At 33.4% G+C, this 26,211-nt stretch overlaps 1 pseudogene; it reads left to right on the plus strand.

Annotated features, from left to right (window-relative positions):
* Positions 1–507: 507 nt before the first annotated feature.
* LOC149535087 (RNA-dependent RNA polymerase 2-like) overlaps positions 508–26,211 on the plus strand; it is a 93,970-nt pseudogene continuing 68,266 nt past the window's right edge.

Genomic DNA, 26,211 nt, shown 5'->3' on the forward strand with positions numbered 1-26,211 from the left:
GGGACAGGGATGGTATTGTTGCATTGGGAGGGGAGCTATCTTATTTACAGGTCTATTTTGCCAGTTTTGTGAGGTTGTTGTGCGGGATCTGATCATTGTCAGGGCTCGCGTGAGGGCCTGGTCAAGTCCCATTGCTACGGATTGACCAGGGCTGAGTGAAATATGGCAAAGGGTGATCCCTCTAGGGCATCGCCCATTGTTGAAATGCATGATAAGATGGATTTGAGTATGTTGGGACATGAGGCTAGGGTTTTTGGGAATGCCCTCTTCTCTTAGAATATGGATGCGACAGATTCAAACTTGCTTGGGGGATCACAGATTACTAAGATCAATGGTTGTCTTGAGCACTACAAAGAGAGACCCAAATTGATTATTCCTTTTGAAATAATCATAGAGGATGTCAAATATTACTCTAAACATTTTTCGTACTACAAGTTTTTGGGGATGAGAGTCTCACTTCAATTTCTAGAGAATTAGGCCTAGAGAATGTGGGATCCAAAGGGCGAAATGGAGGTCACCTTGCTTGCAAAAAAATTTTTCATGGTTACATTCAATTGCCTCGCTGATCGAAATAGGGTTTTTGAGGGTGGGCCTTATTTTTATAACCAGGTTGGACTCTTTGTTAAACCATGGCACGTAGGATTTAACCCATTCGAGGAGCTTCCAAATTGAGTCTCGGTGTGGGTTCAATTACCCAAATTTCCAATAGAATTTTGTAGAGAGGATGTTCTTCAAATGCTTGCATCGATGATAGGAAAGCTGGTGGGACCTTCTACACAAATTTTGGGTAAGAAAGTGATGAATTTTGCCCGAATTTGTGTGGAAATTGATTTGAGTAAACCATTGCCAGATGCAGTGGAAATGTGTGCGAGCTCACATTCTTGCGTGCAATAGTTGGACTATGAGACTCTTCCTTTTTGATGTCATCTTTGTCATGAATATGGCCATCTAGTGAGAAGATGTCCAAAGGCCAATTCAATGGAGTAGCAACCTCCACCCCCTTCTCGTAACACTTCTGGTATTGATAAGGGGAAGAAGCTTGCTACAGGTGAGGGCAAGGACGTCGAGAGGTTTGTCTAGGTGAAGGCTCAAAATCATAATAGAGGTCAAAAGATGACTTTAATGGATAGACAAGATGAGGATATGTTTAAAAAGTTTAACGTTTTGGATGAATTGGTTCAGCAAGAAGTTAACCCAGGATTAATTAATGCAGAACCCTTAGTGGCAGAGTCTGGACATGAGATTTGTTCTACTATTCCCCCTTTTGTATCTCAAATAGAATCTACCATGCCTATGGTCATGGATGGATAGACAGGGACTCAGATGATTTTAGAGCCAAACATCGATTTGGGTCAGGGGGTGGAGGACGTAGTTTTACTTGTAAGGATTATAGCTTTAGATATAGATAAGTGAGGTAAATTTGCTTCTCATTTGGGCATTCTCCAATGAGATGGTAGGAAGAGTGTTTTAGAGAAAAATGTTAAAATGGGGTGCAAGAAGGATTTGGAGAAGATTAAGATGATAGGGGAGACTTTGGTGGAGTCAGGTTCTGTTAAGACTTTGGATTCCCATTTCTCAACTCCTTTGAAATGATCATTATTTCTTGGAATGCAAGGGGCCTGAACAACGGCCCTAGACAAAAAGTTGTTGGGGAATTAGTTAGAAATCATTCCCTTGATGTTCTTTTTATTTAGGAGACTAAAGTTTATGTGGATTGTATGATGTGTATGGTACCTAAATTGTGGAGAAGTGGTCAAGGTTAGTGCATTGGAGCCCAGGGATCTTCAAGGGGTGTGGCTTGTCTCTGGAACCCATGGAAGATCCAACCTGTGTCATGGATTTCTTTCAAATCCTCCTTATCCATGGTGGCTTTATGCATTGAATTAGGAGAATCTGTCCTTTTCTCCAATGTTTATGCTCCTATTGATTTTCAAGGTAAGCGTCTAGTCTGGAATAATATTCATTTGGCTCATAGCTTATTTCCTTACTTGCCATGGATTATTGCTAGGGACTTTAATGCTATTATTGATTTAACTGAAAAATAGGGAGGTAATGCAAGACTAGAGCCCTCTTATATTTTTCTTTGGTATAATATGTTGGCACTCAACCTGGTGGATATTAAGCCTAGCAATGGTCAATTCACTTGGAATAATAGAAGGGTGGGTGATAGCTGCATTGCCAAAAGATTAGACCAATTTTTGGTGTCCTGCTTTTGGGTGGGAGGACTGTGGTCTTCTAATTCTGAAATATTATATTGGAGAGGTTCAGATCATTGGCCCATTAAGCTGGTCATCTCTTCAGCCCATTTTCCTCAAAAGTCATCATTTAAGCTTTAACTCATGTGGCTCAAGGACCCAGACCTTTATGGATGTGTAGCTGAATGGTGGAAGGAAGGTAGGCCTACTTTTGGGATAGCAATGTATATCTTTGCTAAGCTCCTACAATATGTAAAATATCAGATCAAGCAATGGAACCGATAGTGCTTTGGGAACATTTTCCAAGCAAAACATGAGGCTCAAGTGGAGTTGAAAAATATTACTAGGTTGATTAGGGAGGATGGGGTGTCAGAGTATTTGTTGTGGGAGGAAGCCAAGGCTCTAAAAACTTTAGAGGAATGGGAGCTAAGAGAGGAAATATTTTGGAAACAGAAAGCTCAGGTTGAGTGGCTCCAGGAGGGGGACAAGAACACTACTTTCTTCTTCAATTCGGTGAAAGCCAAATAACATGGTAATTCTATCTCATCCTTGGTTACTGATAGGGGGGAGGTTATATCCTCTACTTAGGATATGTTGCATGAAGCTACATAGTATTTTGACTCTTTATTTAGGGAAGAAGCATAGGGGGGTTTGGCTATTGAGACCTAGGTCCTTTCTTGTATCCCGGCCTTAGTCTCTTTGGAAATGAAAGAGAATCTTATGAGCACCATATCGCTGGGGGAGTTGGAGAAGATTGTTTTCCAGATGAAAAAGGGGAAGGCACCTAGTCTTGATGGCTTCCCGATTGAATTCTTCTAGGAATTTTGGGATATTATAAAATTAGATTTACTAGCAGTTGTTCAAGAATCCCGAAAGAATAAGCAAATGCTTCGGGCCTTGAAATCTTCTTTCCTTGCTTTCATTCCCAAGGGGGAGAAGGCTGATTGACTAAGTCAATTTTGTCCTATTTCTTTATACAATGTAACTTATAAAATTATATCTAAGTTGATTGCTGAAAGGCTAAAAAAGTGTCTTGCAATGCTTATCTCTGAAGAACAAAGTGGTTTTGTGGAGGGGCATCAGATTTTGGATGGGGTAGTTGTGGCCACTAAGACTATTCATTCCATGGCTAATTCCAAGGAAATGGCTATGTTTATCAAACTAGACATGGCCAAGGCATATGATAGAGTGCGCTGGTCCTTTCTTCATAAGGTTTTGAGAGCTTTTGGTTTGGAGGAGGAATGGATTCGATGGGTTATGAGTTGTGTTAATTCAACTTCCTTCTTAGTCTTGATCAATGGGGAGCATTCTAATCTCTTTGGGGCCTCTCGAGGTCTGTGGCAAGGTGACCCCCTCTCTCCTTACCTGTTTCTTCTTTTGGTGGAAGGTTTGGGATGGTTGATTAAAAGGAATGTGGAAGAGGGCTTTATTAAGCTATGGCAATGGGGAGGGAGTCTTCCTATAAAATCTCACCTCCAATTTTTGGATGATACGACTTTGATGGGCATGGCTACTGTTAGGGAGGCTTTGAATATGTGTAAGGTGTTGAATATTTACTTGAGTGCATTAGGATAGCTAATCAAAGAGGGTAAGTCCTCCATTTTTTCTTCAACACTCTACCCTCCATTCAATGAAGAGTTGCTCATATTCTCAGGTTCCAAATTGGTGGCCTCCCATTGCTATACCTTGGGATCCCTATATTAGTTGGTAGGTAGTCCAAGGAATCATGGTAGGTTATTTTGGATAAATTATGGGACAAAGTGAATCATTGGACTCACCGATGGCTATATTTTGTTGAACAAGTCCAGCTGATTCAATCTGTGGTGTAGGCTCTTCCTCTTTATAGGTGTATGATTCAGGTGGCACCGTTGAGCTTTGTTAGGGATCTTGATTCCTTAGCTAGGAAATTCTTATGGGCTGGAAATTTATCCTCAACTAAGTGGAGCCTTATTAAGTGGGAGATTGTCTGTAGCCCAAAAAGGTTTGGTGGTCTTGACCTACGATAGTCACTGTTGTCTAGTACTGCTCTAGCAGCCAAACTATATTGGCATTGGTTTGTGGAACAGGACCAAGTGTGGGCTAGAATTTTGTCTCATAAGTATTTTTTTGGGATCCCACAGAGTGATATTCCTTAGTATAGCTTGATAGGGAAAGGTTTGGTGATCTGGACTACTCTCAAGAAGGGGGTTGTGCTCATAAAGGGAGGCCTATTCTGGATTTGTAAGAGGGGGTTAGAGGCACATTTCTGGCATGACTCTTGGGATGGCCATCCTCCCATAGCTATCCAATATCCTTATTTGGGCCTATTGTCCCAGTGATTTTGTGAGGCGGGATGGACTAGGGTGAGTGATTTCAAATCACTCTCCTTTCAGGGACAATTGGTGGAAGTAAGATGGAAGAACCCAGGGAAGTGGCCTAATTTGGGGATAGAATTAGAGTGTGGTGAGCTTTATCATATTCTTTTTGGTCATGATTGCAACACCCTTATGGAGAGTGATGTGTTGGCTTGGTCCCCTAATCCTAAGGGTGTCTACATTGTGTCTACTGGGTATCAAGAGATTCTCTCTCAACAATTGGTTGGGAGGGAGGTTCACTGGTGGAAGAAGGTATAGAATAAATTCTCTTGGCCAAAGTGCAATTGCTTCATTTGGACTTTGGCTTGGAATAGATGCTTGACTTGGGATAATATTTAGAAGAGGGGATTTGTTGGCCCTTCAAGGTGTGTTCTTTGTGGTGGTGGCGAGGAAGATGTACAACACTTATTCTTTCGTCTTTCCTTCACCTTGCAATTATGGCATTACTGGTGTGATGTTTGGAAATGCCCATGCATTCATGTATCCTCCTTGTCAGAGTTTTGGATGAGATTGGGAAGGCCACCCTCTTCGGCTCCCTTCCTACAAGATGCTTGGTATGCTGGTCCTATCTTCTTGTTGTGGCAAGTTTGGCTGGAAAGGAATCGTAGAATCTTTAGAGGTGAAAACTTGGGGTTTCAACAGGTTTGGATTAGAATTATGGGGATGATCCAAGAAACTGTTGAAGCCAAGAGTGAGATTGTGTTGCCACTAGAGAAAGGTGATGCTAAAATAGTTGGCAGGTTTGGTATACAGGAAATCTCTTTGGTCTCGGCTTGTGTTAGGAGAGGGAGACATGCAAAGCAAAGAATTCAAAGGTTGGGGAATTGGCTGCCCCCTCCAAAGGGTTTTTTTAAAATTAATACTGATGGCTCCTCTAGGGGTAATCTAGGTTTAGCTAGGATTGGTGGGATTGGAAGGGATTACTCTAGATCTGTGGTTTTTTTTTTCTCGGCCAATAAAGGGATACAAACTATTAATAGGATGGAAGGCTTGGCTATCCTATATGCCTTGAAGCGAGCTTATGGTCTAGGATGGCGGAAGGTGATTTTTGAGGCCGACTCTTAGGTCCTAGTTAATATGCTGCAAGAGAGGAAGACTTTTGATTTTAGCTAGTAGTTGTCTATGATAGTGCAGTAGTTATTACAAGTTAGTTCTTTAATGGATTTAATATCTTATGTTCATATTCCAAGGGAATGGAATAGGGCGGCTAATTTTTTGGAAAAATGGGTGTCAGAAGTTATAGGCGGCCAAAAGAATGAGGAGTGGGAATAGATGCCCTTTGAGCTATGTCAGGACTTGGAAAGAATTTTGGTTGATGATAATAGTGGTACTGGAGAGTGATGTTTATTGTGGTTGGGGGACTAGGGACTCTAGTGTTCCCTGGGGCCTTGGCCCTTTGATGTTTTGTATTCTGTTGTTCTAAATTTTCAATAAATTTTTTACCCCTCTTTTTTCAAAATATAGAATGGTCACATTATAGTAGTTTAACACACCTAGTCGAGTTTGATGTCATGCTTACATCCACTAAATCAAGTAAGCCCTAGGTGTCATCAATAAATATAATTTAGGTCAAGATGCCACATAGAATGAGTTAGGATTTCATAGATATTCATAGTTAGATAATATGGTCAGATGAAAGTTGCATTTAGAATAGTGCAAGGTCTATATATGAAGTCACTCACCAATGCTCATTTTCATTAAAAATTGAGGTATTACATATCTAATAAATTTCATAGTGTAATATAGCATATATAGCATATGTAACAACTTTGATCTTCTTAAATAAATAAATTGAAGTGTATATAATATGCATTATGATGACAATGGCCAATTCATACAAAAAATGACATATATAATATGTTTGTGCTCAGTATATATATTGAGTGGGGGCTATACATCATACTACATACGATATATAATGATAAGATGGTTTCTAAACAATTCCATTGGATGTCATGCTGATGCAGGAGCATCTTGCATGAAAAAAAAATTGAAAAAAAAAAAAAAAAATTGTGGAGGAGAGAGAAAGTGACGAAAATTAGAGGAGAAATAATAAAAAAAATAAAAAGGAGAAAAGAAAGGAAAAGAGGATTTTTATTTTCGAGGTGCATAGGTGGCATAAATAGAAAAATAAAAAAAATAGTTGTCATTACATTAATCGAGGTGTGTAGGTGGCATCTTAGAAGCTTGTGGAAAGTTTCTTAAATCTTGCATTTAATATTTGTTCTGATCCATAAAAGAAATGTAATTTTCTAATTAGGCCACATGGTGGTGCTTAGTTGTAATTCTAGAAAGTTATGGAAGTTTTAGAAGATTGTGGATATTGTGTAGAAGGTTGTGGATAAGTCATGCATGGGGTGGTAAGTGCCTATTTAAGCAAGGCATATGAGCATTTCTAAATCAAGCTCAAGGGGGAAGCTTGAGGAGTAGAAGCTCAAGGGGGAAGCTTGAGAAGTGGAAACTCAAGGAGTAGCTCGAGAAGGAGAAAGTGAAGAGTGAGTTTTCCTGAGTCTATGGATAGAGCACCGAATGTGAGGCAGTTTACAACAGGATTGTGATGGAGTTGTGAGGGTGTGAACAGAGTGCCGAATGTGAGGCAGTTTACACTTGGATCTTGGATTAAGTTTGTGAGAAGAGCTAGTGACTACGGTTTAGAAACAAGGAGGTTGCTTGGTGGCTTGCGAGCACAAGTTGAGATCTTAGAGGTTTCTACCAGAGTGTGGATCTGGGCTAGCTTGATTTTGGATTGGATCTTGAGAGATCTTGTTGCATTCTTTGTCATGAGTTGGTAAGGGTGGTGTGGCCCTTTGTCAGTGGTATCAGAGCGTACCTTCGTCAGTGGTATCAGAGTGGCCCTCTATCAAGTGGTATCAGAGCAGGAGTTCCTGAGTGTACAAGCAGATCGCCGAAGTGTGAGGCAGTTTGTACCAGGTCCTTGGTTGGGCAAAATTTATCAGAGCTGGTGGACTGCAAATCTATTGTCCTAGACTTGTGATGTGGTTCCTGATTGTTCGTGTGAGGTGGCAGGTTGCAATCTGACTTGCAAACAATTTGGTTGTCACAAGGAGCGTGGGAAGGATTTGTTGCAGAGGGTTTACGAAGATCTTGGGAGATGGCTCCAAGAGGATTGGACCCTAAGATGATTGCCAAAATCCATGATATAGTGGAGAGGAATTTTTCTAAGATGTTTGCTCGGTTGGATGCTAAAGCTAAGAAGGTCAAGGTGGAAGAGGATGGTTTTTCTGATCAGTTTGTGGAGCCTGATGCAGAACCTGCAGAGCAACTAGAGGTTGTTGCTAAAGATATTCCTAATGTTTTTGGGATAGATGTTGGTTTTCATGATCACTTGGTTGAGTCTGACATGGAGATTGTGGAGCACTTGGTTGTGGATGATCCGGTTGTTGGAGGTGAGTTATGTATTGCAGAGCATCTTGTTGTGAGCAATGAGGTTTTTGGTGTTGAGAGTTTGGCATGTATTGATGGTGATCTACATGTTGGTGCTGATATGGAGTTTTTTGTTGTTGATGCGGGGTTTGTTGCTATGGGTGTGAATTCACTAGTTGCTGATGTGAATGAGGGTTTGTTGATGAAGAATTATGTTCATTTTGTTTCTGGGAGTGAGCACGCTGATTGGATGGTTGAGATTCTGGTGTTTGATAGAGTGATGCAGATGTGGAAGATTTGTATGGTGGTTTTCTTGTCTCTGTTGAGGTGGAAACCTTTGGTGAAGATGAAGATGGTGGTAGATATTTCTTTTGGCATCAAAGTGTGGGACACACTTTTCTATTTACCGGGGGAGTCTGATGCAGGAGCATCTTGCATGAAAAAAATTTTTTTGAAAAAAATAAATAAATAAATAAAATAAAATTGTGGAGGAGAGAGAAAGTGACGAAAATTAGAGGAGAAATAATAAAAAAAAATAAAAAGGAGAAAAGAAAGGAAAAGAGGATTTTTATTTTTGAGGTGCATAGGTGGCATAAATAGAAAAATAAAAAAAATAGTTGTCATTACATTAATCGAGGTGTGTAGGTGGCATCTTAGAAGCTTGTGGAAAGTTTCTTAAATCTTGCATTTAATATTTGTTCTGATCCATAAAAGAAATGTAATTTTCTAATTAGGCCACATGGTGGTGCTTAGTTGTAATTCTAGAAAGTTATGGAAGTCTTAGAAGATTGTGGATATTGTGTAGAAGGTTGTGGATAAGTCATGCATGGGGTGGTAAGTGCCTATTTAAGCAAGGCATATGAGCATTTCTAAATCAAGCTCAAGGGGGAAGCTTGAGGAGTAGAAGCTCAAGGGGGAAGCTTGAGAAGTGGAAACTCAAGGAGTAGCTCAAGAAGGAGAAAGTGAAGAGTGAGTTTTCCTGAGTCTGTGGACAGAGCACTGAATGTGAGCTAGTTTACAACAGGATTGTGATGGAGTTGTGAGGGTGTGAACAGAGCGTCGAATGTGAGGCAGTTTACACTTGGATCTTGGATTAAGTTTGTGAGAAGAGCTACTGATTGCGGTTTAGAAACAAGGAGGTTGCTTGGTGGCTTGCGAGCACAAGTTGAGATCTTAGAGGTTTCTACCAGAGTGTGAATCTGGGCTAGCTTGGGTTTGGATTGGATCTTGAGAGATCTTGTTGCATTCTTTGTCATGAGTTGGTAAGGGTGGTGTGGCCCTTTGTCAGTGGTATCAGAGCGGCCCTCTATCACATGCCCTATATTTATAATTACAATTGATAATTATTCATGATGTATCAAGCATCACATCTCATATAGTAAATATTATACATTTAATAAACACCAACTATATTACTTTCCATAACTCCCTTTTTATTTTTATCATATTATCCTCTAATATAATCTTCCCAATGCACATCATAGAAGTAATAAACTTCCTTCCTAACAAAATTCATATCCTTATAATATTAAATCTACCTATTACATAATTGACCTCTACAATCTATAATCACTATCTAGCTCAAATATGATTGGTATGCATAAATCCGATGCTAAAATACATTGACTATAATCATGAAATGACTTCATTATATTAAATACAACTTATTTCTTGATTTAATGGTAAATCTCATTAATGCTATCCATCACTATTATTATTGCATAGTAACCCACTTACTAAATCTAATTCACAAAACTTTATCCTACGTGCCCCACCAATCCCCCATGAACAATGCAAGAAAATAAATTTATAATCCTAACAAACACACTAGCTACTAAACCCTTTTCCTATCCATCCCAAGCACATGGTGTGATTGCCATTCCCAAGTACTCAAGTGCTTTTCCCAAGCAGTGCAGCCCAGGGTCGGCACCAACTACACTGCAACTTATTTGCACTATGTTGTTTAACATCCGTTTATTTCATCCATTTGGATTGTATCTGTCCTGTACATTGTACCTGTCAATCAGTTGATTTGACAGAAAATATGTTTGCTGAAATGTAATTTACCTTTGTTTGTTTTTATAGTTTTTATATGTGTGAAGTATGTAACGTAAAGAATATATATTTTATAATGTTTTTATAATATAATTGTAATATAATTTAATAATATATTAAATATCTCAATTTTATATAAATAATTTTATATTATTAAATTTTTCCAATATTATTATTATTATACGTTAATTCTTATTTGTAATATTAAACATTAAAAATATAAATTATTTAAAAATAAATAAAGAATTCTTAATTTAACAAAAGAAGACAATATATTAATCAACTATATGTATAAACTATTATAATGCAATATAGTAAATATTTATTTGAAATTAATTTATTAAGTTGTATTTTTAGATATAAAAAACTATTACATCTATATATATTATTTTAAAAATATTTACTATATTTTATTATTTATTTTTCAATTTAATTATGATTTCTATTAATTTGTTTTATTATAATATTTATTATAAGGGTTGATATCACATATTCTTAGTTTAATAGAAGAAAACAATATATTAATCTTATCTTATTTTATATTAAAGAATTCTAATTTAAATATATTAGATTAATAATAAAAGGACTGAATGCAAAATTCATAAATCACATATAAGACCCACAATTAACAAATTAATATTTAGGAAAATAATCTATAAATATTTAAATATTTAAAGATACATGATAGTTTCTTAATTTTATAATATTTATATATTAATTTTCTAATTTTTAATTTGTTAAATGTGGGTCTTATATGTGATTTATGAATTTTGCATTCCATCCTTTTGTTATTAATCTAATATATTTAAATTAGAATTCTTTAATATAAAATAAGATAAGATTAATATATTGTTTTCTTTGGTTAAACTAAGAATACGTGATATCAAGCCTTATAATAAATATTATAAGAAATCAAATTAATAGAAATCATAATTAAATTGAAAAATAAATAATAAAATATAGTAAATATTTTAAAAATAATAGTTATAGATGTAATAGTTTTTTCTATCTAAAAATACAACTTAATAAATTAATTTCAAATAAATATTTAATAAATTAATTTGAAATAAATATTTACTACATTGCATTATAATAGTTTGTACATATAGCTGATTAATATATTGTCTTCTTTTGTTAAATTAAGAATTCTTTATTTTTTTAAAAATAATTTGTATTTTTAATGTTTAATATTATAAATAAGAATTAACGTATAATAATAATAATATTAGAAAATTTAATAATATAAAATTATTTATATGAATTTGAGATATTTAATATATTATTAAATTATATTACAATTATATTATAAAAACATTATAAAAATAGGGGGCACAAGCGCCATAGTTCCTACCTTTAATGTGGTGCATTTTGGGGGTAAGAGTTGAGCAAGTTGTAGATTTAATTACTTAGTTGAAATAGAATGTTAGAAGCTATGGAAAACTTCCAATTTATGATGATCAATTGCATCAAATGTGGTGCATTTTAGGGGGTAAAAGTTGAGCAAGTTGTAGATTTAATTACTTAGTTGAAATAGAATGTTAGAAGCTATGGAAGACTTCTAATTTATGATGATCAATTGCATCAAATATATTTTTTGAGTTCTGAGAATCTATAAATGTCAATATAGACTAATGTGCACTAATGTTTAGAAAACATACTTAGTTGTCATCCAACAAGTTCTATTGTCACAATATATCATTTCTTTTATAAACTTTCATTTTTATTTGATCAAACTATCTTTCTAAATATTATAAACTTTTTACAAATCTTTTGAGTATTCTTTTAAAAAAAAAAATAGTAGTGTTCAACTACAAAGAGATAAACACTATGAAACATGGATAAATTAATTTGACTCAAAAATTACATAATAATTAGACAAAAAAATTACTACTTTTCACAATAAGATAATAACAAACTAAGTGCTTTTACTCTAAAAAATACTCCATAATTAAAATTAGCAAGTATGCTTTGACAAGTCAATATATAAACTTCCATTTTTATTTAATCAAATAGTCTTTGTAAATATTATAAACTTTCACAAATCTTTTGACTATTCTTTTAAGAAAAAATATTAGTGTTCAACTACAAATAGATAAACACTATGAAACATAAATTAATTAATTTGACTAAAAAATTACATAATAATTAAACAATTTTTTTTTACTACTCTTTCACAATAAGATGACAAACTAAGCACTTCTAATCTTAAAAAGACTCCATAATTGAAATTTACTGAGTCCAAGTAGAAAAAAAAGAAATAAGATGTGCTACATCTAGAAAAATGTCAATACCTCTCTTTTCCCTATATATATTAATCATACAAAATAGACAAATATATATATTGAAAAATGATGAATGATAGCACCTATAGTCTAGCTGTAGATATTTACATACGTACAAACAAGAATTAAATTTTTTTATCTACTGCCATCTGGAAAAGCCAAGACGGTCGAATCCTGGAAATTGTTTTTGTTTTAAAATTCTTGATAAGAACGAATGCCAATTTGTGGCCATGGTTTTCGACTATGGTCCCTTTGCAGTGGAAGTGGTTTTGGGCTATGGTTAAATTTCCAAAATGAATGGTGTTTTTAAAGTTTCTCCGCTTTAGTATATGTAAAATAAATTGTGATGAAAATATCGAAGAGTATTTAAACCGATGGTGACATTGTTTTGGAATTAAAGTTGGAGAATATTATTTTTCTCATTGCTATTTTCTATGAGAACCAATAGGATTGTAAATAATTTGTATTATTAAATTCTGATAAATATATGAAAATTATCAAACTATATCATATGCAAATATGTTTAAAAGCCCTGAAATTTGATTGGGCAAAAAGAAATACAAGTGCATTCAATGAAAACAATAGTTAAAAAGAATGACTTGCAACTTAAATAAATTATTTGAAGAAATGATGTAGTTACATTCAAATTCTTGACATGCTAGCACATGTTGCCCATGTGGCTTTGCATTCATCATCAACGCATGTAAGGACTTCCATTGCACTATTATACCCTAACTTGTTAATGAATAAATATTTCAATTTTTAAAATTTTAAAAAACATATAAATTAATTATTTCAATTTTTAATTTGTATCATTGTTTTTTAGATTTATAATTTGTTTATAAATTTTTATTTTGTTTTGATTTTAAAAATATAAATCTATTATAATATTTGAAAATAATATAATTAAATAGATATTAAAAAAATGCTAGACAATGAGCCAAAGCTTCATAGAAAAATTTAATTAATTAAACTATATTATATTATTTAATATAAAAATTTAATTATTAATATTTTATTTTTAATAATTATTTATCCTTGTAATTTTATAAAGTAAGGAATAAATATTTCAACAAAAAACCATGCTTAGAACAACACCCTGCCCTGGTAGAAATGATAACCTATTGTAGCCCGCTAACAACTAGGCTTCAAAATATGTGAGGCCTCGTCCCGACCCATCGTAGCATAGTGATACATTACTATTATTTTGTTATCCACGACTCTAGATGTCGAGACATTATCTGATGCTTAGAACATACTTTATTATTTCATGTTGTGTGATGTTACTTTCAGATATATTTGATGATTTTCATTTAATGTTTCATGTATATGTATGTTGATGAAATTAGTAAATGTAGGATTGAGACTCTGATTTAAGAGATTTTAAATGATTAAGAATTAAGCAGGATGAAGAAACCCTTATTGATGTATGTTTTAATTTATGAGAATTTTTGATACGTATACATTTATGTACATGTGATTTTACGAGACTACTAATGTGTGCAATGAGTGTGCAGATATTTAGCCGAGAAACCCTACTGAGGAACAGAATTGATCTTTTTGTGCTAATTTTGGAAACCTTGTTGTTCGTAATTCACGTATTGTACTGTGAGATGTATGTATGTATCTTTCTGTGTTCACTGAATGTTAGTGCTCGTAATTATGTTCTTTTAGTGTCGCTTGACACTCGTAAATTGTTTATGTGCTTCAGTGTGCTGTTTAGGGTTAGTTGTTTAACCTTTGGACCCAAGTTGGTCTAGTTGGTGTCATCTTGCTTATGGGTTCTTAATTGAGGTTAGTCATCCCTAATTTGGATTAGTGCTTAATTTGCATGTTAGAGTAGTTAGAAGTCCTATTTTATTCCTAGATTTTATTTGGCTCTAAACCTCTTTCCTAAAGCTTAAAACATGATATTATTATACCCAAAGGGTATGGGTATGGGTTAGGGGTCTTTTCCAACCCCTAAGCCCCTTTTATTGACTTTTGAGGTCACTCAAAAAGTCTCTTTTTGCCTTTGTGCGAAAATTGAGCATGGTTATTTTGTGTTACCTCACCTCATCTCCACTTAGGGTTTAACCATAGTGTAGGTTGAGTTAGGAGTTTCTAGAATTGCTAGTGGGTGGAAATAGTTATTGTCCCTTTTGGTGGTTGAGTTTGAGGCCTATTTAGAGGCCCTTCTTGGACTTGTGGAGGTGGTTACCCAATCTCTACATTTAGAGAGGAGATTCTTGAAGATTGAAGGAAGGAAGTGGAAACTCTACTCAAATTTGTTCATTGCCATTACCTCTTTGTGAAGGTAGGAAATTCTCATCTCCCTTATTCAGTTTTTATGTTTTGATTCATGCTCATGCTGCTTTATTGTTGTTTCAATGTTTGTATGGTTGTGGGTATGTTGGGAAGATTTGAAAACCATGTTATTTTGGTTGTTTTCCTTTCATGTTTATGTTTGCAATTTTGAGATTTTCCTTGCATGGGTGTTTTGGTATTACTCACCCTTGGAGAGGGCAGAAGTGACCAATTTAGGGAAAGGTCTATTTAGTTGGACTCCAACCAGTGTAGAGTCTCTTCTCAGGATGAGAAGAGGGAGAAAGGGTAGGGTGCTATGGGCCCCTACCCATCAGCACAAACCTGGTATGAGTATGGCATGTTTAAATGATAGAACGAAAGTTCTTGGTTAATAGCCCCGATTGGGCATCCGATTTGGTGTTGTGCTTGACTTCTCCTAGTTGGAAGAATCCACCTTTCCCTAGTTTTTATTCATTGTGAATCCTATTGTGTAAACCATGTATGAATTATGCATGTTTGATTGTCTCTTGGTTATGCTTGGTTGTCACCTGATCAGATTCTATTTCCTCCATGGTTCTAGAAGTGAGTTGTAGAAAACATTATAAATCCCTTGATTAGGGTCATGAAGAAAATTTGATTAAATTGTTGAAATTTGGGATTGAGATCCTATGTAACTTGTAAATTCAATTTTGATTGTAGTGGCCACGACGCCGGATTTTCTTCTTGGTTCTTTCCCGACTGAGCCCTTGAATCAGGTTGTTAATAAAATAAGTGATTGAGTAATTTTTTTCCTTCTCTTAAAATTTTCGTATTCTATGTTGTCATATGAATGTGTATCAAAGATAAGATGAAACAATGATGTTCAATTATGCAAGATTCAAATTGTAAATTTATGGTATCTCCTTTGAGTTTGGTATGATTTAGTTTATGGATGGTTGTGTTGAAAGTGAATTTGCAAGAACATGTAGGAAAGAATTATGTCAAGATATCCAAACTTAAATTTGAAAACATGATAGAGGAAAGAACTTGGTGTGTTTTGATACACCCATCTAAATATATAGAGCATTATCATTTTGATCTCTTTATTTTCTCAATTGTCTTAAGACTAGTTTAGTCACTATGTTATTCCAATTTTGCTCCATCAGTTATAATAGATAGTTAAATGAATATGTAGATGATTATTTCATGTAATGTGGTATCATTGAAATGCATAGTATTTAGGGATCATAGAAATTATCAACCCGAAATTCATAAGAGATTTACGTAGGTTGATGATCTTGCAATAGTGAATTTGTTGAGCATGATACATAATAGGTGATAAGTTAATATCATTATGTATTAAAAACACCAATCCTATAAAATTCCATGGCAAGACTTAAACCTACAAGCAAGTTTCAAATGCATGGAAAATAAGAATAAGACCTGTAGTAGCACATATATCATTCTGGAAATTGTATGAGAGATTCTTTTCTTTTATTTTGTATGGGAGCAATAGAGAATATTCTTTTAAATATTCTTTCCATTTAAATTTTGTGATAAAACGAAATCAAGATCAAGCATAATATACATGTTTAAGTTTTAAAAGAAATTAAAAAAAAAAATAATAATATCTTTTTCCACCAATAAAACTTTATGCAATAACTTCTTTTTTAAAATATCCCATCCTAGCATTACTTTCCCTCTTCCTTCATACACGTCAACTTGAAAATTTCTTTTGCTAGTCAATAAGGATGACATCACCTTGTACTAGTCTGATTTTGTGCTTGATTACCTTACCCTCCATGGGAAGTGATGGAGTCTTTGAAGGGGTTTACATTTAATTTTATTTGTTTTAAAACAATGCAAGCACCCTACTCCTTTCCCATCGCCACTTTTCCTGGCAGATTGGGATGGGACGGTACGTACCTGTCCCCCCTCTCTCGTTCAGCGCACAGTCCTTTTGAGCGCTTGGGAAGCGCTTAGTTGGAGTTTTAGATGGGGGGGTGGGTTGATGTGGCATGTAGGAGGGTGTAGGGTAGCTTGGGTTAGTATAGGTTAGAGTTAGTAGGTAGGTTAGATGTTATTAGGTTTAGTTGTTTTTATATGTTAGTTAAGTTGTTGTTAAAGCTAATTTGTATGTTAGTTAATGTTTAAATTAAGTTAAGTTTTAGAGGTTAGTTTAGATTAATATAAATTAGTTGTTTATTTTAGTTTACTTATTTTTTTATTCATTGTCATGTAGATTATTATAGGTTAAGTCAGTTCTAATTTAATTAATTATACATAATTGTATTATTTATGTTTAAGTTCAATTTTGTTTTAGATTAGTTTAAGTTAAGTTAATTTAGTTAGTGTTTTTAAATATCTATTTAAATGAAATTTTGTTTAGTTTGCAACGTTTTCTCTTAAATTAAAGTTAGTTTAGTTTAAATCTTAGTTTATTTTAGATAATAAATACTATATAGTTTTGATCAGATTTGTAACATAGTTAGTGATATTCTTTTGCAAATCGATGCATGTTACACATTTATATAAAGGTTAGTAAAACTTTGATTTAATGTAAATTTAGTCTAGCTATTAAGAAAGTTAATCATTATGTTTGTGCTCATAACAAGTTATGTTAAACTACTATGATAAGGTAAATTGTTCTATGTAGTTACCTTAAAGACCTATATATATTATTGTTCAAATTATTTTATTCTATCATTGTAAAGTTAAAAGTATAACTATTGTCGATTTTAACTAAATAACAAGAGTATTAGTGTAGAGAACCTGTACTTAAAATGTTATCTTCATCAATCTTTTCCAAACTTAGAGCAATTTTATTAATTATTTTTTTTTTTAAAAAAATTGTTTTTCCCTCATAGTTTGGGCATGACAAAATAACTATAAATAAGCGATCTCAAATTTTCAAGGCTAGGAAAATTAGTCAACACATTGAGGAAAACAGAGACACATGGCGGCTTGCATTTTCCAATAGAAATTTTCCTAGTTGTTTTGGCAACTGACAGACTTTCAAGTAACCAAAAGTCTACTACATTTAACTATGAACTATAAATATGTGAAGACCAATTGTATCATATTTACAAGTAAAGAAATGAAAATCTTCAAAATGGCATATTGGTAATGAAAAAATAGATCACCTAAGATATATTTTCTATGTAATGGACCACATTAAAAAGTGACTAAGGTTTCATTTATATTTGGTCAAAATATTTTATAATATATTTTCTATGTAATATACCACTTTAAAAAGTGACTAAGGTTTCATTTATATTTGGTAAAAATATTTTAATATGAGCATATATTCAATTCAATGGAGAGTTTTTGGAAATTCTTACAAAGAAATTCATTGTAGAATGTTATTGTGAATTAATGCTTTTGATTTGAGTGTACCAAATATTACAATATTTATTTGCTAAAATAACACCTATATTACAATATTGCTTCATTTCTAAAAAATAAATCATATTTATATAAAATAAATTATTATAATATATTATAAATTATTTAATTCTGAAAATATATTTAAACTTAAAAAAAATGAAAAATCATATAAAAGCCAAAAAATATTTTGATCAAGAAGCAAACGATTCAGTTAGCAAAAATATATATATTTAACACAAATGTTTTCAACTAAATTAACATTTATGTAATCTTATTATTAGCTTTAAATAACTCTATAATTAATTGACTACATCTCTAAAACCCCATTAGGTAGGTTGCATACTTCTACTTGAAGTATCCTGGAACACTTTAAAGATATTAACAAATTCAATTCACAACAATGATTCATATGAAGAAATCAAAACATAAGTGGCTAATGTTGAATTAGTAATTAAAGATAATTTCTATCACAAATAAAGACTATCTCCTACCTCTTGGCTTGTACTGCATTAAGTTTATGTGTTACAAGAACAAATATATTCCTTCTTATCATCTGATTGACATCCTACATTTTGTTGATACTTTTTATGATTTTTTAAATTTATAAATATGGAATTAAGAAGTTGCACCAATCGAACAGACAAATTGTAAGTGACTCAAAACTACCAAATAAAGTGACATCTATTGCGAAAATATAGAAACGTGGCATTCTGTAGACAATTCATGTACCTTGTCTGTGCTTCCACCTGTTGCACACATGTGTGCCCATAAGGCTAGCCATATGGGAAAATGTCCTCTTCATAAAATTATGTGTTTCCTATGCATACAGATGAAATGAAGGATTTCATGAAGTTTTTCTCCACATTGATGTTGGAATTTTTATCTATTTTTAAATCTATGTTAAAGATGGGATATTACAAATGTTCAAGATCTTGATATTGTAAGCTTCTTGATTTCTCTATATTTTTTTAAACTTAACTATTTTTTTTTTCTAAAAATTACTCAGAATTTGGGTATTTCTTTCTCTTCGTGAGATAAATTTTGTCTTTTTTGCAATTTGAGTTCAAATTTGATGAGGATCCTAATTATAGCCCTGTCTTCTCTATTTGTTTTATCTGGTGATGTGTAGGAAAAAGGAACGATATTGAAGAGTTAATCCATACCAACCAAAACCTTTAAATCTACATGTTTTAAAGGAAAATTCCTCATCCATCAATGCATCTTATGGAGTTTGAGAGGAAGTAATCCTCAAATGAAATTGGACTTTTCATCGATTGGGAAAATTCTATTAAATTAAAATTCATAATTTTTTAAATTCAGGAGATATTTCACTGCAATGGAACTCACCAATTGTTTGGTTGCATGGACTGAAAATAAGGAATTCATTAGACTAAAAGATTTTACCAAAATAATCTGTTAACTAAAATTTTTTTTTGAGCATCATGCCTTGTGTAGGCATGCATAATGAATAACTCATTGCAGATCGAAGTACTTGATTCACAATAGGGGCAATTTTGCTTGCAAGACAATTAAAAATAATCAAAAACCCTAAAACGATAATGAGAAAACTTTGTGTATGATCAGAAGAAAGTGTAAATATGTAATTAGTCCCACCATCGTGAGAGTGTCAGCAATTCCTTGGTGCTCCCTGCATTCAAGCACAACATGCTTAAATGCTCTAAAAAGATTTTGAGTTATTGTGGAAACAAAGAGGTACATAGAAAAAGGGTGGCTTAGGGTCAGCGGATGTACCAAATGAATATATGAATGTCATGAAATGAGCATTTTGTACAGATGGGCTAGCAGATTTTTTTTGTGCAACAACAAGTCATTCCAAAAATATTAGTGCCACAAATTGTGTCGCTAAAATGTGACAGTGTTCTTAGGGCATAGTTGATGGTGTTCTTTCACAGATTTTTAATGGTTTCAAGGGGTATGAACTACTTTTGCAAATATTTTCTTTCAAGTCTCACAACAATGGGTTGATTATGTGAGAGGAAGGAGAATATTGTACCTCCAGACATGTAAAATTCTAACAGTGAGCATTTAAATGGAGAGGGAATGGCTAGTTCCAACTAAAGTTTTGATTAATATTTCCCTAGCATATATTTTTGGAAAAGCCCTAAATTTGAAGTTCTTCAAAAGGAGAGAATTCATTTTTACCAGCATAAGTATTTGTAAAAGCTTCGCATTTGAAGCCAGATCACTTTTCCAAATTTTAAAAATTATCAGAGAAGTTGTCCAATTGCTATAGCATGGGAAGAAAAAGCTGCAACATCAAGCGTCAATGTGAAGAGAAGCATATAAAAGATTTGAAATGGGGAAGAAATGCACATAGGGCTATAAATCAATGAAAGGAATCTATTACCTATCAAACAACATTAACATATTGACAAATTTTTCTCTTTAAGATGCAAGGACAGTCTAACATGGCCAAAAGAATGTTCACTGGTAGCCCTTTCAGTGCTGGGATCTTTAGGTAGTCACGGAAAATATGTTTAGAAGGAAAATAAATCTATAACACCTCAATGTCGGTTGTTAAATTTACTATTCTCAATGTTGGTTATTAAATTTAATATTTTATAGTAATGTCATTAATGACATATTGGTAGATAGTTATGACAAGTAGACACTGAATTTTATTGATTTTTTTCAAACGAAAATTATTTTTTTCATTGCCTTTTTTCCTAGCAGCCAATAAAATTTTGAATAAATAGTATTTTTTAAATGTTAAAAATATGTTGAAATTATTAGACTTTAGAAAATGCAAAGAGACTTAAAAAATATACAAATCTAATTGGTGCTTTAAAAAAATATTAAAAATATTGTTGGATTTAACGAATCCAATAGTTACCTGCCATAGGTAGGAACTAAAAATATTCTTTACATTACATACTTCACACATATAAAAACTATAAAAACAAACAAAAGTAAACTACATTTCAACAAACTATAAAAACAAACAAAGGTAAATTACATTTCAGGAAACATATTTTCTATCAAATCAATTGATTGACAAGTACAACGTATGGGACAGATGCAATCCAAATGGATGGAATAAACAGATGTTAAATGGCATGGTGCAAATAAGTTGCACCATAGCCGGTGCCATGTTGATGCATCCCCCTCTACTCCTGTACCTAGCCAACCTAAGGAAGATGTGAGGCTTGTGGCCCAAGTTGGATGCCTGTACTTGACTTTGAATTGTGCAAAGAGATATTAAGAAGGGGATCTAATACATGGAAAGAGTTGATTTACCAAGTCATTCCTTCCCTTTAGAAATTTTATATTATCATTTTACTCAATCTGACAAACTTATGCTATGTACCTCTTTTATGCCTTCCACCATGGACATTGGACCAATTGATGGCATGTACTTGTCAATGTGGATATATATATTATTAAATACTTATGTCATAAAATGTGTACTTCATACTCAAGGTTTGAATTTATTTTTTCATCTATTCTTCTATTCACATCAATTTCCTATACACATCTTGGCGGGTCCCACAAGCACCCAATTTCGTGCCTGAAAAGCCTTCTTGTCGTAGGACAATGCATAGCTAGAAAAAAAGTACAAAAGAAAAAGATGATAGGGATGTGGAAATATGGTGACCCTACTTCTAATGCTAGGTTATACCCCAATAACATAGTTATGCATCCTTTTAAGCTTCTTTGATGGTGATTGGTACATATGGTATGTTGGTTATAATTTGAAAAGAGGACGTCCTTTGCTATAGTACGCCCACTTCCTGTGGCTCTTGATGCCTTCCAATGACAAGGTCAATCCATACTTGATAATGATATTCAAATACAAGTTATATAATATTAAACTTTATTTGATACTACTACTCTCCCTACTATTACTATGCTTTCTAATGATAAAAGGAACTATTTTATATATTATTATTAGTTTGAAACATTAGGAGTTTGTGACACAAGGGTCACGTGACTATTATGAATCTTATCATGTCCAACACCTGTTAGCCTATTGTTTTTTTTAATTTTCTACTCATACGATCCCAAGGAATATTTCTTTGAATATTTTATTGGCTTGTAATAGACAAAGGACTATTTCTTCCATCCCCAAACAAATTCCAGAGTGTAGAATGTGCATATAAAGACCTAACTTCTCTTTGAAGTTTATGTTATGAGATGTACATGGCTCATCTTTTCTATTCAACTATAATGTTGTAAATCTTGGGTTGATAATGATTTGATGTTACTACCATATCCTCTTGTAATAATATAGTTTAATGGATCTACTAGAAATCATTTGAACAATTTCTTAACACAACTAATGAATTGAAACATGATCAAATACAGAACCAATAGATTACTCCTTTCTATAATTAATAGAACTTGAAACTTGTTTAATGATAATATAATTCTTAGTGGAATTTTATCTAAATGGATCATCTAATTGAAATACAATCTCTTTTATTGTTATGTTATTAACAATGCATTTTTGTTACATGAGAAACAAAACAATGAACTATCCTTTGGTAGGAGATTATTTGCATTCCATATAGGACTATTTGACACATCAAACCTTCCATTTACATACACCTAAATGAATGTTATTGAACTTGCAATACAACCAACTATAATCATCCTCCAAGGTTACCATCTTTTTTATGGAATTACATTTCACAATGATGTGCACAAAGTAAAGATCTCCTTCATACCCAACTATGACCATTATGATACCAAAAGAAATATTTCTTCCTCATTTCATCTAAAAGCATATTATCATATCCTATAATGCAACTACACTATTTCCATGCATTACATCTAAATGCATTCTACTATACCATACATATGATAGTGACTAATTTTTTTCATTTCTTCCATGAATCTATTCCTCACAATAATATACATAACATGATGATATTTCTTGCACAATACATTACAAATAAAACAATTGGAAATTTGACCTTACAAATGCAATGTTCATGACATGGAGAAAGGTTTTATCCTTTCAAATACATTAGACAATAACACATCCCTTCCTTGTTCCATCAATACATGAGTGATAACAAAGTTTTTCCTTGGATTCAATGAGCACAATCATGCATAAAACATATACACAAGAACCATGGAGGCTCACCTCCCATCCTAGGCTTCTAAGAAGTCACCCATTGAGCAAGGGAAACAAGCCTCAAATGAGGTTTCACTAAAATATTTCACAATGCAACAAACACAATATCACTAGACATTTATAACCCTCCAAGGTTTAACACAATGATTCACAATTGGAATCATGAAACAATGGGTGAAGGTGGGCTCTCCAAAGAGGAGAATGACATAGCCATATACACATACATCTACAATTGTATAATTCCTCTTCAAGGCTATCAAATACATCCTCCTCATCACATCAATACATGTATGCCTCCCATAATACAAATGCCTCTTCAAGGCTATCAAAATACACTTATACCTCCCATAACAAACAAGGGATATGGCTTCAATGGAGCTCATACTCCATGAACAACAAAACCCTCTGCAAGAGGAAAATCTCTCAACTTCAATCTTGAGCCCAACTAACCCCTTCACCCAAGGCATCTCTTCCCTCCCAAGGGTGAGTGAATCCTTTATACCCATTCACAATTAACACTCCAAAAACAAGAACAAAGAAAGAAATCCAAAGAAATCAAATGCAACACAATCTACAATCACTTCAACACAATAAAATATTTGATTTCACCAACAACAGTTTATCAAGATTACAAAACCATTATGTAAGTACAAAATAAGGTCATGGCATGGGCACCTACCTTAGTCCAAGCTACGGAAATGATAGTTTATGAAGAGCTCCCTTCTCCTTAGTCTTTCTCCTTCCAAAACCCTAGTTGTCTCTAAACTTAGAGAGTGGGTGAACACCCCACTAGTTTGTCCAAACTCCTTTAAGAAGACATCCAACCCCACTATCTCCATTTTTGGAAAATCATGAAGCCCACTTTGTCTTACACTATTGTCCCTTCAAAACATAGAACCTTGACCAAGTGTGAAAGAAAGGTTAAAGTCATGTGACAACTCAAATTTCGAATTGGTGGAAGAATGTATTGGTGAAAGGGTCCCCTAGGTTAGCTTAGCACTAAAATGGTTAAATTTAGGCCCCTAACATGTTATGCTAACATAAGTGTAGCTTATTTTCATTAAAAAAAACACTTTGGGACCACCTATTGACCCTTGAAAATACTTTTCAAGTTTGAATTCAAAATTCCCCTAATGGTGGCCCACCCCATTCTCTCCAAGTGGATTTGATTAAATCTTTTGAAGGGCATTTAGTTTAAGGTTAAGTGTTTCCATGACCAAAACCCTAGGTGAAAAGTCATCAATACATAAATAATTTGCAAGTGTCAAGTGACACATTAAAACACACTACACATCACAATGACATGTCCCTAATTCATTCATGAGTATATATTTACTACACACATGCAACTTACATTAATGAAATAATCACATTACAATGAGGCTTTGAATCTTCCAAAGATTTACCTTGGCTATTCTGTGTCCACATAAACTTGGTCCTTGTTTCCCCAATAAAATTCCATGGTTCAATTGCCTGTGCACTAAACTTGAACATCGGTAGTCAAATGAAAAATCATATAAGATGCATGTATATAGGTGCATGACAATTTCATATTGAATAATTCACATTAACAAACTCAATTATCCTAATAAACTTTATTTTCTAATCATTTTCATATAGAGCATCTAAAACATTAAAATATCAGAATTTGCATATCAATATCACTATCTAGTCAAATGATCCAACTAAAATTCTAAACCACATCAGAATCCATTTCCAATTATACTGATGAAATGTTGAATTTATACTATTAAATCAGCCAACATGAAAATTAGTTCCAAATACACATTTTAGGTCAAAATCACCAAAATGAAAACATCTAAACTAATATCCTTTGATTCAGTTAAATATCATTTGGTGCTGACAATATCCTGTTATCAATATGAGATAATTATAAAGTGTATCAATTATGTCAGGTAGACAGGATGTTTGCATAGTCATGTCATCTAGTTTCAGAATCCAATCATAGAATAAATCGATTATATTTTATTGGTTCATAAAATATTTCGTTATAAATACCAAGATATCCACCTAATTGACTTATTACATTACATCATATCAAGTTCTTCCATGTAAACCTTTATCAGTTTTCATCTTATGACTATTAATATTATTCACAAGAGTGGGTGTCGATTCATCTTTCCATACCATCCATCTGATTTAATTATCCTAATAGGCCATAAAATATCATGAACCCATTGAGGTAGTTACTAAGTTATGGCATCTTGAGCTTTTATTCCATAGGTCTCAGCTTATCAACCTAATGTAATTCCGAATAGGATACCTAGCACAACAATAACTATATCAGTCTCAATAAGATCTCTGGTTCATTTTGATGTGAATCATGACATACTTAGATCTTGGAACCTTCTTACCATCACTCTATCTTAAGGTGTATGGAAATAGTATATGGTTCTCATTCAGTACACCAAAGACAAAACCTAACACCTCATCACCTTACACTTCCTATCTCTAACCATATTTGGGTTATTAAGATTCATAATAGGTTACTAGGGAAGGGGCCTTATAGTTGAGAGTTTAACTTGTAAAACCCTACAAAAGACTCATCAACTATGTTGGTTTGATTAGTATAGGAATCTACAACATCCACTCATACTTTATGAGATGCATAAAAAAGGGAGTCCCATTCATATTCATTTGTGCTGGTGCTTTGATAATGAGCTATAAGGTGAACAATATTTATTCTAAATTATTCTCTATTAGGATCATCTATGTTTGATTCATCAAATTCAAGTTGACTAGAAGTGGAAGCCTCAATAGTGTGATCATTAGATAGGTGCCCATCTTCTCTACAAAGGATGGAAGTAGAAGGAATAAAATCATCTTCTGGAAGAGTAGTAGCTATAGGTTAAATCTCATCATCCAAATCACTAGCCATGGGAGGTTATTTGTCTTAAATAGGAAGACTATTATCAACCCCATAGTCCAAGCTAGTAGTGTCCTTACTTTTGTGACCTTTAGTATGGATCATAGGTTTAACAAGAGCATGTTTGTTATCATTTAAAGGTCCATGTCTAGGGTAACCCATATTTTTGAGAAACTGATAGGATTTTCCATACTTATTAGGAGAAATAGGTGCAATAAGTATAACCTCATTAACAAGGTCTTCTTCTCTATAGATATAATCTTTAATAGGTTTTTCTTCCTTTTCATCTTCTAATAGGATT

Source organism: Cupressus sempervirens, chromosome 10 (assembly GCF_028749045.1).
Source record: "Cupressus sempervirens isolate cs-2001-9-10 chromosome 10, ASM2874904v1, whole genome shotgun sequence".
NCBI lineage: Eukaryota > Viridiplantae > Streptophyta > Pinopsida > Cupressales > Cupressaceae > Cupressus > Cupressus sempervirens.